The 12,651-nt window shown below is 50.6% G+C and overlaps 1 protein-coding gene across 1 annotated transcript in view; it reads left to right on the forward strand.

Moving 5' to 3' along the window:
• PLXNA2 (plexin A2) overlaps positions 1 to 12,651 on the forward strand; it is a 210,138-nt gene that overhangs the window by 31,924 nt on the left and 165,563 nt on the right. The gene's annotated exons all lie outside the window — the stretch shown is intronic.

A 12,651-nucleotide genomic window follows, 5' to 3' on the forward strand; every position in this document is an offset into this window, starting at 1 on the left:
GGCTGGGAGTGTGGCTGCCTTCAGCTTGTTCCAACCTGCAAGCTGGCTGCTGCTTCTCACTCTTCGCTGCGCCTTTCTTTGACTCTGTCTATGAGCTCATAATGCCCCTCCCCTTCTCCTCTGTGCAACTCGCCCTTCCTTTCCTACCCACACTCCTTTGAGGCACCTGGTACTCACACCCCGGCTCCCGCTGGCCTCCCACTTACCCACCCATCCCTCTCCAGAGAAACGGCCCATGATGAATTTATGGAATGTCCCCAGGAAATCTTACCATGGTCCAGGCCCCATAGCTCTTTCAACACAGGAAGGAAAATAAAGAGAAAAAAAATCTAGCTAAGAGCGTAGGGAGGGGAGGGAAGCAGGCTGTGTCAGAACTGTGCACTCTTTCCCAGCCTGAGCAGGCGTCTGCCAGACTGCCCAGCACTCATCCATGGCAGCCCACAGGAAGGAATAGGATGTCCCTGAAAGGGGAAGTTTAGAGGAAGCAGAGACTCATGACAAGTGCATGACCATGAGGCCACTTCCTCTGAGCCACAAATATGCAGAAGGGCCAGGAGGAAAAAGGACAAGTCCTCAAAGCCAAGATGGGAGATGTGTCATGCTTGCCCAGGCCAAGGGTCAATGCATGCAGGTGACAAGAAGACAGGTGAAGCTTCGCCACCGGGATGGAACAATTCCAGAAACACCAGCCGCAATAGAGTGGTCAACCTGGGAGTCTTTATCAGGGAGGACCTTCACCAGGCTTGGCTTAAGGACTGAGACAGGTCCACGGATGAGTTGGGGGTATGAAAGAAGGGCACTCTAGACCTTGGGTGCTATAGAGTACATGGGGAGCTTGGAGGACTTGGTGGAGTGGAGGGCAGAGGTAGTGCCGAGAGGATCCAACCCCTAAAAGAAGCAAGTGAGAAGGATCTTGGGATTTTCACTGACCACGAGGTTGACAGGAGCCAACTGCTTGATACAAACGAGCAAAGTTAATTAGTCTTCGCCACACTGACAGAAGGACAAGATCCGGGTCATGAGAAGTGGGGGCTCCACGTTGGAGATAACATTGTAAGGGGGCCTTAATCCCACTAAAGTGTGAGATAAACGAGAGCTGGGGGGATGTGGAAGTCATGCCGTATGAATACTGTTAAAAGGATGCTAAACTAAGAAGAGAAAAGGAGGAGACCGTTTTGTTCAGATACTGTAATTTACTGAGCATGTATTATGTGTCATGTGCTGTTCTAAGAGCTTATATCTACTAACTCACTCAGCCCGTATGTAACTCCATGAAGTAGGTGCTATTATTATCTCCATCTTATAGATGAGGAAATGGAGGCCAAGACAGGTAAAGAAATGCAGCTAATGCCCCATAGCGAGTAAATGGCAGACCCAGGATTGGAACCTTGATCACTGAGTTCCACAAACAGCATGCTCAATCATTAAGCTGTAGGGGACGACTTAGACGTATTTGATGTGGCCCCAGAGGATGGGACAGGGCTATTGTATAGGAGTGACAGTAGATAGCTTTCCACTTAAAAAAAGGAAGAGGTTTCTTGTGGCCAAACTGTCCCATAATGGAAAGAGTTGACTCAAGTGGGAGTGAGCTCCCAGTCACCGGAAATATTCAAGCAGAGACTGGATGGTCATGGATCAGGGAAGCTGTAGCAGGGCCCCTGCATTAACCACATGACCTTTGTAATCCTGTCCTTGGTCTTTCTCTGCTCCTTTGGTGGGAGTGGGTGACAGGGCGGGCAGGCTGTGGCAGAGACAGGAGCAGAGAGGGAGGCCAAGGCCCCCTGGGTGCGGGCTTTGAAGTCACGGCTGGGTTCGAGCTTGCCTCAGAGTGTGATGGAAAGCCCCTCAGGGTCCAGGAGTAGGTGCTTGGCAGCGACAGGGATCGGCTTTGCCAAGGTGACGAGGGCAGGAGGCCCCGGGCAGGAGCCAGGAGAGCGACAACAGGCTGTTCTGGGCCGGTTCACTGCGATGGCATCCCTCCCGGCTAAGAGCAGGCTGTGGGAGGCCAGAGGACAGATGCTGGGTGCTAGCACCGAAGCAGATGGAGAAAGAGCAGTGGGAACAGCTCATGTATAGTGCTAACCACAACCTCATTTAATTCCACTTCCTGGTTGAAGGGAGGAGCCAGGTGCAAGCACAGGCCCTGGGGCGGTGGAGAGAAGGGCCAGCTGAGAAGGCAGCAGCCAGCAGGACCTGGGGGGAAGGATTCCCTCCCTTCTTCCTCATCAGGCAAAGTCCCTCATCAGGCAAAGTTCTCTTCATCTGCAGCTGCTAGTAGGGCTGGCTCAGTCCAGGCCTCCTCCGGCCCCCGGGCCTCACACAGCAGCAGGAAGTGTGTTGGCTCCTCGCTTTCTGTCCCCACTGGAAACTTGCCTGCTGCTCAAGGGCTGGTGACAAGACCTCTACCCTGTCCCTTGGAGCATCTGCGCTGTGCCTTCCTCAGATCCCTCATGGCACGTCGTTCTGCTATGACAGCATCTGACACAGGAGCAGCTACACATGTGTCCACCTCTCTTGAGAGTCACAGATCCTTGCGGGCAGGGACCCTCCTTTCACATTTATATCACCTATCCCCACGGTCAGAGCCAACATCTCTCACACATCAGGGGCTCATTAAATTTATGTCAGATTTTGGGGGGGCTTTCTCCTGACCAGACTCCTGTGTACACAGATTAGATACCAAGAGTGACTCCTGTGGACGAGGCTGGTTGGCAAAGGAAGGACGTATTGTGTGTTGGATAGCTGGACGGGGAGGAGGAGGCAGAGGCGGGAGGGATGCGGGGTGGTGGGATGAGGAATCAGGAGTGAGAGAACTGCTGTGGGTAACAGGAAAAGAGTTTGTTTGCTGGTTAACAACACTTGGATGAGGGTAGAAGGATGCTCTCAGAAATGTTGGCTGGGTTGGGAAAAGGGGAGGGCATTTATACTGTTGCTTGAGACCCCTAGAATAATATAGGGGGTGGCATCTACCTCACCCAGGCAGGGAGGCAGGTACAAAGGCTCAGGTGACCACTGCTCCGCTCTACCCCATCAGCCCCCTGGACATTCCCAAAATCCACAGAGACAGCCCTTTTCCAGTTGGGGGAAGCCGTGTGGCCTCTTTGGGCACCACCTTATTTACCATTAGCTGCAGCCAGCTGCAGAAATGCCTGTGAAATTCTTGAGGAACATTCTTTCTGCCTTTCCCTAAGGGCCATACCAACCCAAGGTCTCCAGTCCTCAGCCCGCTGACGTCCCAATCCTATTCTTCTCTTTGTAATCTCACCAACAATTTGCTAAGCAAAGCCAGGAAGAGTGGGAGCTTCTTTAGTAGCATCTTAGGCGCTGGAAAGAATCCATTGAGAGCACCAAAGTATTAACTAACTGCCCCAGGCCCCGGAGGTATTCGATAACGCTGATTACTTACAAGCTACCTTTCCCGTGGCCCCTTCCGTCTTCCACAAATACTGCTGTTAAGTGTGGTGCTCGTCCCCATTTTGCAGATGTGCAAAACCGAGCCACAGAAATACTAAGCATCTTGCCCAAGGTTATATGGCCCCTCCCTGGGCAATATTGACATTGGCAATTATACTTCCTCCCAAAACACCCAGAGAAGTTCCTAACCTTTGACTTGGCTCCCTCGTGGGGTGGAGTTGTCTTGGCAGACACCAGGCCAAGTTGGATGAAATGCTGAGAAACATGCCTTTCCCTCTGTGCCAACCCCACCAAACAATAGCCACTCATTCCGCTGAGTGGAAATGATTCACTCGTCTCTCAGTGTGAACCCTGGATCCTGTAAACAGCCAGGGCTGCGGCTCCATTTCCAGGAGACCTCCTGGCTCTCCTGGAACCTGGAACTACTGATCTGATGCCCTGACTCCCCAGGCATCTCCGCAGGACTGGGGCTGGGGGAGCAGGGGTCAGGGGTAGACACCCTCTCTCCTTCCCGGGAGCCTGCATGGAAGAGGCCGGTGGTGGCTCGGAACTCACCACCGCAGCCCTAGGAATGAGTCTGGCTCCCTGCCCAGACTCCTGCCGCCAAACTCGCTGTTTGTTTTGTTGTTTTATAGCCCTCTTGAGTCCGGAGAACTGGTCTTCTGAAAGCTGGGAAAGGCAGCATTTGGTTGGCACAGGGAAGGAGGCATATTTACAGAGTGCCCCCCCCCCCTCTTGCCCCCCTCCCCACATGACAGGTGTAGAGACGGAGTGTGGGTTTCTGTGCAGAGCCCCAGCTGACCCCAGGGGGAGGAGGCCCTGATCTCCCAGAGCCGGGCTGAAAGGGAGAAACTGAAGACTCATTTATTTTTTTGCACCTTTTTGTGCAGCTCTTCGTATGCCTCAATCTTGGACAATCCCTGTAGGAGGCATCAGGCTGTGCGCTCAGCAGGCTGCTTCATATCCAAGAGTTTGCTCCTTGGAGTTCAGAGCTTCATCGCAGGACAGGGGGAGGGAGGGGTGGAGCTTACGGAATCCAGGTGACCCACATAGGCTGTGTGGAATTTCCAAGAGGTACTAATGTACTAAGGTACTAATGTTACAGGCACTTAGCTTTAGGAAAACACCAACCACATAGATCAGTCGTGGGCCGGATCCGGCCCGTTTGAAATGAATAAAACTAAAAAAAAAAAAAAGACCGTACCCTTTTATGTAATGATGTTTACTTTGAATTTATATTAGTTCACACAAACACTCCATCCATGCTTTTGTTCCGGCCCTCCAGTCCAGTTTAAGAACCCATTGTGGCCCTCGAGTCAAAAAGTTTGCCCGCCCCTGACATAGATGCACCTCTTTCTGGCCAGTGCGCCTCACCTGCCTGTGGGCCAGGGCTGGAAGGGACTGCCAAAGACCAGGAGTCCAGTCCTCTGCCTCCCAGTAGGAATCTATTTCCACAACAAAGAAGTATGTGAGCTCATGGGATGCCTTCCTAACTCAGACCGACTAGCTGCGGGACCTCTCAGGTTCAGTGTCCTCGGGTGTAAAAGGAGGACAATTATAATACCTGCCTCATGAGGTTGTAATGAAGCTTAAATGAAATAATTCATTACGGAATGCAAATTTATTGAACACCTACTATGTGCCATTTTGGGGGTATAAGTAGTGAACAAAACAGTCAAAACTGCCTTTCCTAATGAAGATTATCTCTTCATATGGGAAGATGGACAAAAAAAACCCATAAACCAACAGTATGTTTAGAAAATAATTAGTGCTAATGGGGAAAAATAGAGCAGAATGAACTAATTCCTGCGAAGAGTGGTGCTGAGCTGGAGCGGATATGAACTTAAATGTCACTGCTGTTGCTCCTTAACTTGTGAGCCTATGCATTTTTCTTCTATAGAGTGGGCAGTAATGAACACTTTGCATGGTTGTTGTAAGAACTAAATGAAAGCAAGCACAAAAGTGCTTTTCATGATTATCACTAACCTCTTTGAGGCTCCCCCGCCCCCCCCCAAAGCTCACTCTCCTCTGGCTCCCTGGGGAAGTGAAGCTGTCATATCAGCTCCCTTTTCAGTGACATGTTTGCAAGGTCAGATGGAGGAAGAGAACCCTGCCCCCTGCCCCCCTGCCCCCAGCCCTGAGTCATGGGAAAAAATACTGCAAAGACTAGACCAGCTGAGCCGAACTAATCTACTCCTGCTGGACATTGGCACCACGTCCCACTGCTGCATTACTCACCAGTGAGAGCTTTCCGAGTCCCCTGTCGCCACACAATACGGGCTGGCCCCTCCCCAGGGCGGGGCTGGGGAAGTGGTGGTTTGCTCTTGCAGCTTTACAGACTGGCTAAAACAGGGCCATTCCGTGCCCTTTGCACACTCCCAGGGCAGCCATAATATCCTAGTGCCGCACAGCCAGCTCTATCCCAGATTAACTGTGCGATCTTGGGGGACTTCAGTTTTCTCAGCTGGTCTTCCAAGATTGCTGTGCGTGTCAGACATGGGAGGTGCAAAGCTACTAGAGAGGCTGATGCGTGGTAGGTGCTTAATGAAGAGCAGCCACTGCTGCTGTTAGCACTCTCACCATGAGTGTGACTCTCACTCGGATTGCTACTGCCCCTCCTACATTATTGTCACGCTTTTCTCCCAAGGGCCCAGCCAGATTCCCTTGGTTTATATTACGTCATTAATCCCACAACATTTTGAATGGACAGGAAGGGTTGGGATGTTTCTCCGCTCTGTTGCACATACTAATACCGAAACTCAGATTATGGACTTACTCGGGGTCACGGGTAACTAAGGGGAAGATGTGGGAACTGGAACCAGAGCTACAAATATTTCAGGTGGAGATGGGCCCAGCACACACTTGTAGAGTCCAAAGGTGGCACAGCTAAAAGCTTGCAGCTACTTGAACTTGAACTCTTTTCTTCTTGTCATCACGCGTTCTGCTGCCCAGAGAAGCAGGTGCAGAGGTGCAGGTGGGGAGGGTCAACTAAGGTCTGGCCTTCAGAGTCTCTTCTTGGGATTCTGTCCCTCTCCTGGTCTCCGCTTCCAGAAAGGGTTCTGGGCTGCAAGGTGCGGCCGAACTTAGAAGCTGGTGCCTCTGGCCTCGTCCCAATCAGCCATCACTTGGTAGCACATTTCTCTTTCTATTTCAGCGGCTACTGCCACCAGTTGGATGTCGCCACCTAACCTAAAAGGGGCAGTAGCATCACAGGGGTTAGTAACAAATCTGGGATTCTCACGCTTTGCTGTCACGGTGAGTGAGAGCACAGTCAAGGAAGGGGGCGAGGCCATGCAGCTGGGACCCTGAAGAGGGTTCAGGAACCGCCCCCCCAACTGCAGAGGAGGGGGACTCTACCTCTGTCAGGATCTTCCTCTCATTTCATAACTAGAAAGGACCTCAGAAACTGGCCCAGCTTCCAGACTTTAGGCAGTTGAGATGTGTATTCTATCTTATGGGTAAGACCGCTGAGGCCTAGAAAGGCTAAGTGATCTGCACGAAATCGCCGAGATGCTTAGCAGCAGGGGCGGGACTAAAATCCAGGTCTTTAGATTGCCATGTTTTGGACCCTTCTCTCTCCATCCAAGGGAAGAACGCTCCTATGCAGGAAACATCAGACTAACCTCTGCCTCTCCCTAGCATGCAAGCATTCCCTAAGTGGGACCTGAAATTGGTCCGGGGATCGCTCTCCCCAGGGCGAGAGTCTCAGTTAGCGTCCTATCCCAGGCATGGCCATGCAGCCTTGCTCAGGGGTGACCAGCCTCCCTGAGCCCTCACCTCACATGTCTCAGGAATCTTATTAGAGCCTGGCCAGCAAGAAGGCCTGCTTAACCCCAAAATTCTTGCCTTGGGGCTAAGAAGTCTGGCAAATCCTAACACTGACTTGGGAAACTCAAGCCTTACATGTTAGTTCTCTATCTAGGCATGCCACTTTCGGGGGGACATGCGGGGTCTATTACAAAGTAAGCACTTCCTCTTTGCTAAACCCTGGGAGAAGTAGTTTGGTTTTTGTTCAGTTGCACCTCACATTGCTCTTAGAAGAGAAGGATTAACATTATGTCCATTTTCCAGATGAGCAAGCTGAGCTCAAAGTTAGGTAACTTGCCAGAGTCACATTGCTACCGAGTGAAGAGCTGGAATTTGAACCCAGATCATTCTGACCCCAGACCTGGGCTTTGTTAACCACCAGTGTTTAGCACTCTGTTGGCCTCCTCGAAGATTCTGTTTGTCCATCTATATCCCACCATATGCCCTACAGAGAGCTACCAGGAGATGCCGAGAGACGAGTAGAAGGGCTAACACATTGTGCTCTTTTCAGCAAAGATGCCCTGGAAACCCAGGACCTGGCAGCTGTCACCTGGGCACACGCTGCCTTGTGTCACTCCCCTCGGGCCTCCTCCTCCCCCTCCCCACCCATCTCAGCCCAGGCCACAATGGATGGGGTGGCAGCCTTTTGTGCCACACACAGTCCCAGCTGACTCCCCTTTCTCCAGGCAGCATTGTTTGCCCAGAGCTTTCTGAAAGGGAGACAAAGGGGGATTGCTGACAAGGCCAAAAGCTGCTGTGTAAAGCGTGAGGCCTGCCCCATCACCCGAGCATCCCTTGGAGCCCTAGGGCTCTTCTTCAAAGACGCTGTCTGGGATCTTTTGTGTGCCAGTCATACCCATTCAGAGCTGGCGGGGCAAAGGAGGGGGACACTGGGAAATGGAGTCATTTTCGTGTGGCAAAATTGGAAGAGACATTAATGCAATAGTTAACAGCAAGCCGCGTGGGGTGGGGGCGGGGAGGCGGGGGCAGGGCCGGAATGCTTGTTCTCTGTTTATGGGCTTATGCAATTCCATCAATATTGATGCCTGATGCCTTTGATTCTGACACTAATCATTGCTATGAATTAAATTTTCAGCCATATAATTAGGATTGCTATTAATAGGGCCCTGAGCTAAGCACTACGACGCGGCACGTCTCTTTCTTGATAGAAAATGGCATCCTTGGAACGCTGCTAATGGGGCGCACCTGGGGTTTGCCAGGAGTGATGTGAAAATTATACATTCTATCTTGGTATCGGGCCTTCACTAAAATACCAGCGAGCAAAGGTGAGGCTGGAGGGAAGGCTCTCGCCTGCCCAGTGCTGTGGGCAGCAATTAGGTGTCTCTCACGCTCTTTAAAGTCGTTAGGAACGGATATGCCAGAGCCAGTGCTGGCCGCTCATGGTCAAGGCTTGGGCAGCTCACAGCCAGGAAGGGCTCTCTTGAGTCCAGCCTAACGCTAGCCAGCTGCACCTAAGAGACCAGTTATTCTGGTAGTTTCCTTCTCAGACTTTACGGTGGCAATGAGCCAACTCCGGAAAGAGGAACTTCTCTTTATGCCCTAAGGTTGCTTGAACAGGCTGAGCCCAATTGGGCCTCCATCGTGGGTAGATGATTCGGCAAGACCCCTGCTCACAACTGATTCCGAAGACCCCCCACCCAGAGACCTCCATGGGCCACAGAGCACAGGTTGGCCTCACGCATGAAAGAGCCTGCGCTACACCTGGTGGGAAGGGATGAGCTCTCTCTCAGGGCGAGGTGCTTCTCCAGGCAGATGTGCAGCATTTGTTGACTGGGGAGCCCAGTCTTTTATGGTTATCAGGCCCCCAGTTCAGTGTTGGAGACTCTCGATCCCCCCCTTCACCCCCAATTTGAGTAATCATGTGTCACCGTGCACACAAGGTTCTCTAACTCTTTCCCAGTGGCACATGTGGTGGCCACCCCCCTCCCGCCACTTCATCACTTGGAATCATAATACACACCAGTTGGCATAAGGGATGCATTAGTCCCTGCTCTTTGACCTTCAGGCTGGAAATAATTTTTCCTCCAAATCATCATTTATTGATTTTTTTTCCCTTTCATATGTTTAAGTCATTGGGAGAAGACAATGGTATGAGTTCAAGTCCTAACTTCACTCTTTGTTAAGGATGAGATCCTGGCTAAGTTACTTCCCCCACTTGGGAGCTTGGAATGGAGAATTGTCATTTTTAAAATAGGAATAATAATAGCTACTTTATAAGACTTAGAATAAGGTTGAAGAATTATCTGAATTGCTCATCATAGGTCTTCTATACCTAATAACACTCTCCATCCCCTCTCTTCCTCCTTTCACATAGACCAAGATAGACAGGACAACAGCCTAGCTCTTGGTACCCATGGCATTCCGAGGAATGCCACTTTACTTCCCTCCCATCAATGCGATAGCACAAGGAAAATTAACCCTTCCAAAACATGGAGTGAACGGGAGCATGAATTTCAAATGCCTTCAGGCTTTTTCTCCCCACCAACTAAAAGATGGAACAAGGCACTTCTTGTCTGACTGTAGGTACCCTCGTTTCTGCTGTTTCTCCTTATCCTCAGGTAGCCCATGGTCTTAGGTGAACTGAATTCACCCTTGAGCTCAGGGCCCAGAGCGCTAGCATTGAGGGCTTTGGGTGTATGAAGACAGGAGCGAGAGCATCCTCGCATCCCCCAGGAGGCCCTTATTATACAGGATGTGTATTCACTCTGCCTTCTGCCCCACACACCCCCTGTACATTCACCCATTCTACCGAAGTGCACACTCTAAGGCAAATGTGTGGACACATGGCAATTGGCCGACGGCCAACATAAACCAGAGAATGTAGGTGCTTCGCCACATAAAATGCTAGAAGAAAAAAATGTGTATGGATGAGTCCTCAACTTGAATGTTTTCATTAATTACCAAACAACTGTTTTGCACTTCATACCTGGAGTGTTGAGCAAGATGGAGATTATTGTTGAGTTATTGTTGGTAAAGCTGCTGTTTTAATTCCCACTAAGTAGAGAACATAATTCAGTCCTCTTAATGTTGGAAATTAGCCTGATGTTGGGCAAGTACGCAGTTACTCATTCGTGCATCGAAGCACACATTTAATATAATTATCCTCACCCGCTTCTGTTCTTTTGTTATTTGCAAAATCTTGGATGATCCAAACAAAACTCCAAAATTGACTCACCCTGCGAGGTAATGTGATGCACCCACAAACCTTCCTGCACCTCCAGTCTTTCCAAGAGTCTAACTGCTCTGGAACCCGTAAAACGTGGAGTAGCTTTCGTCTCAGACAGACAGGTGGTATCCCCAGAGGAATGGCCGTAGAGAAATAGAGGGAAAAATGTGCCCAACCTCCCCCCACCATCAAATCAAAGAAATAAAAAATCTGTCTCCTTGGTGCCTCCCCAGTATTTACGTCTGAGCTCAGCAGACACCCCTGGGCTGCAGCCAGTCTGTGCATCTGCATTAGTCCATTACGCTTTTTATGATGCGTTACCCCTCCCCCAGCCCTCCCCCAGCGCAACCTTTTATGACTGTCCTTTTCATTTCTGGGAAGAGCCACACGGAATGGCAGATGCCTGCGTTTCTCTACTCTTTGGGGAGCTATTTGTAGGCGGCCTGTCCCAGGCCATAAACAACGGGAGAAAAACCACAGTCACCGGCAATAAATGCACCCAAGGCCAAGGAGGTGCAGAGAGTGGGGGGCGAGGGACTGGGGTAAGCTTGGTGGTGTCCCCACAAGCCCAGTGGCCAGTGGATATGGAGTAGATGCCACCTATAGGAGAATCAAGGGCTAGTGCTGAAGTGGATGCTGCCCTTCCAGATTTCCCCAGTCACTCTGTCATGCCGGCTCCCCCACTGAAGCCACCTGTCCCTTAACAGTAATCACAACCGGGGAACTTTCCAATGGGGAGAAGATGGTTCCCTTTGACATTCTTCTCTCCTGGGAGCTCATGTTGTTGCATACATCGCCATGTGCCGCTCATCTCCCATTGATGCTTCTGGACCTTGGAGGAACTTCCCAAAAGTGTGTCTGCCTTCTTGCACCCTCCCCGCCCCCCCCGTGACAGCACCCCAACCTCTTCCTCCTCCCCTCTCCAATACTTTCCCCCTCCGTCATGCCCAGGGCCAAGCCTTACCAATCCGTCACCACTTCTTCTGGCTTATTAAAACTTTAGCCAGGGCTCTGGTGGCGGTGGCAGTGATGTTTTGTGTGTTTTTTTTTATTTCTGCTTTTACGCTGCACCTACGAGCAAGTCACTCATGACAGTACCTGGACCCAGCTTTGCTCCCAAAGGGCTCCCCTGGGAGAAGAAAACCAAATTCCGAGTCAATAATTGGTGTAGTGGAGATCGCAGATTCTTCCTTCACGTACACACAGCAACCGGAAGCGGAGACCAGAGCACAGATAGAAGGGGGGTGGGAGGTGCAGGACCAGCCAGCGAGGCCCTGGATAATTAGTGCATTGACAAGTTTCCTGCTTCATCAGCCTCATCTGAGTGGCAGGATGCACACAGAGGATGGGGCGATGTTCCTTTCTCCTCCTTATTGGTTTTGGACCCCACATCTAATGGAAACACACAGATGAAAGTGATGTGCATTTGCAATGTCTGTACACATCAGACTGCTGGAGATAGTAGCTATTATGCTGCGTGTATGTTTTTTTGCAGCGAGCTGCTAAATTATTTATTGAGCACTGGGCTTTAATCTCATAAACATACAGGAAGGCGCCGGCAGGCAGAACGCTGCATAAAACACGTATGTAGGCTGCACAGAGCCCTTCGGTGACTCTGGCGGAGATTGGTCATTTCCACTGGATCTTTGCCCCCAGATCAGCTCTTGAACGGCAGGCAGACCAAGGAAGAACCTTCTCGTTCTCCCATCACTGGGAGTGTGGAAGTTGATTTGCATATTATAGCAGATAAGCACCCCAACCTGAGCACACAGGACCAGGGAGCAAGTTCCCAGAGTCTCTGTCCTTGGCTGAGGGATAGGAGGGAGTATTGGTGGGGGGAGGTGAGCGGGGGGGGGGGGGGAGAGTAGGGGGACAGATGACTCAGGGCCACTGGATGATGTACCACTGGATGATGCTGGGATTTTCTAGAGCAGTGATGGCGAACCTATGACACGCGTGTCAGAGGTGACACGCGAACTCATTTTTTTGGTTGATTTTTCTTTGTTAAATGGCATTTAAATATATAAAATAAATATCAAAAATATAAGTCTTTGTTTTACTATGGCTGCAAATATCAAAAAATTTCTATATGTGACACGGCACCAGAGTTAAGTTAGGGTTTTTCAAAATGCTGACACGCCGAGCTCAAAAGGTTCACCATCACTGGTCTAGAGCCTAGTGCCCTAAGCTATGAGGTCCCCCAATTAATTGAACCCAAACAAATTATTTTATATCTTGGGCCA

This window comes from Myotis nattereri (genome assembly GCF_964212035.1).
Source record: "Myotis nattereri genome assembly, chromosome: 18".
NCBI classification, from domain to species: domain Eukaryota; kingdom Metazoa; phylum Chordata; class Mammalia; order Chiroptera; family Vespertilionidae; genus Myotis; species Myotis nattereri.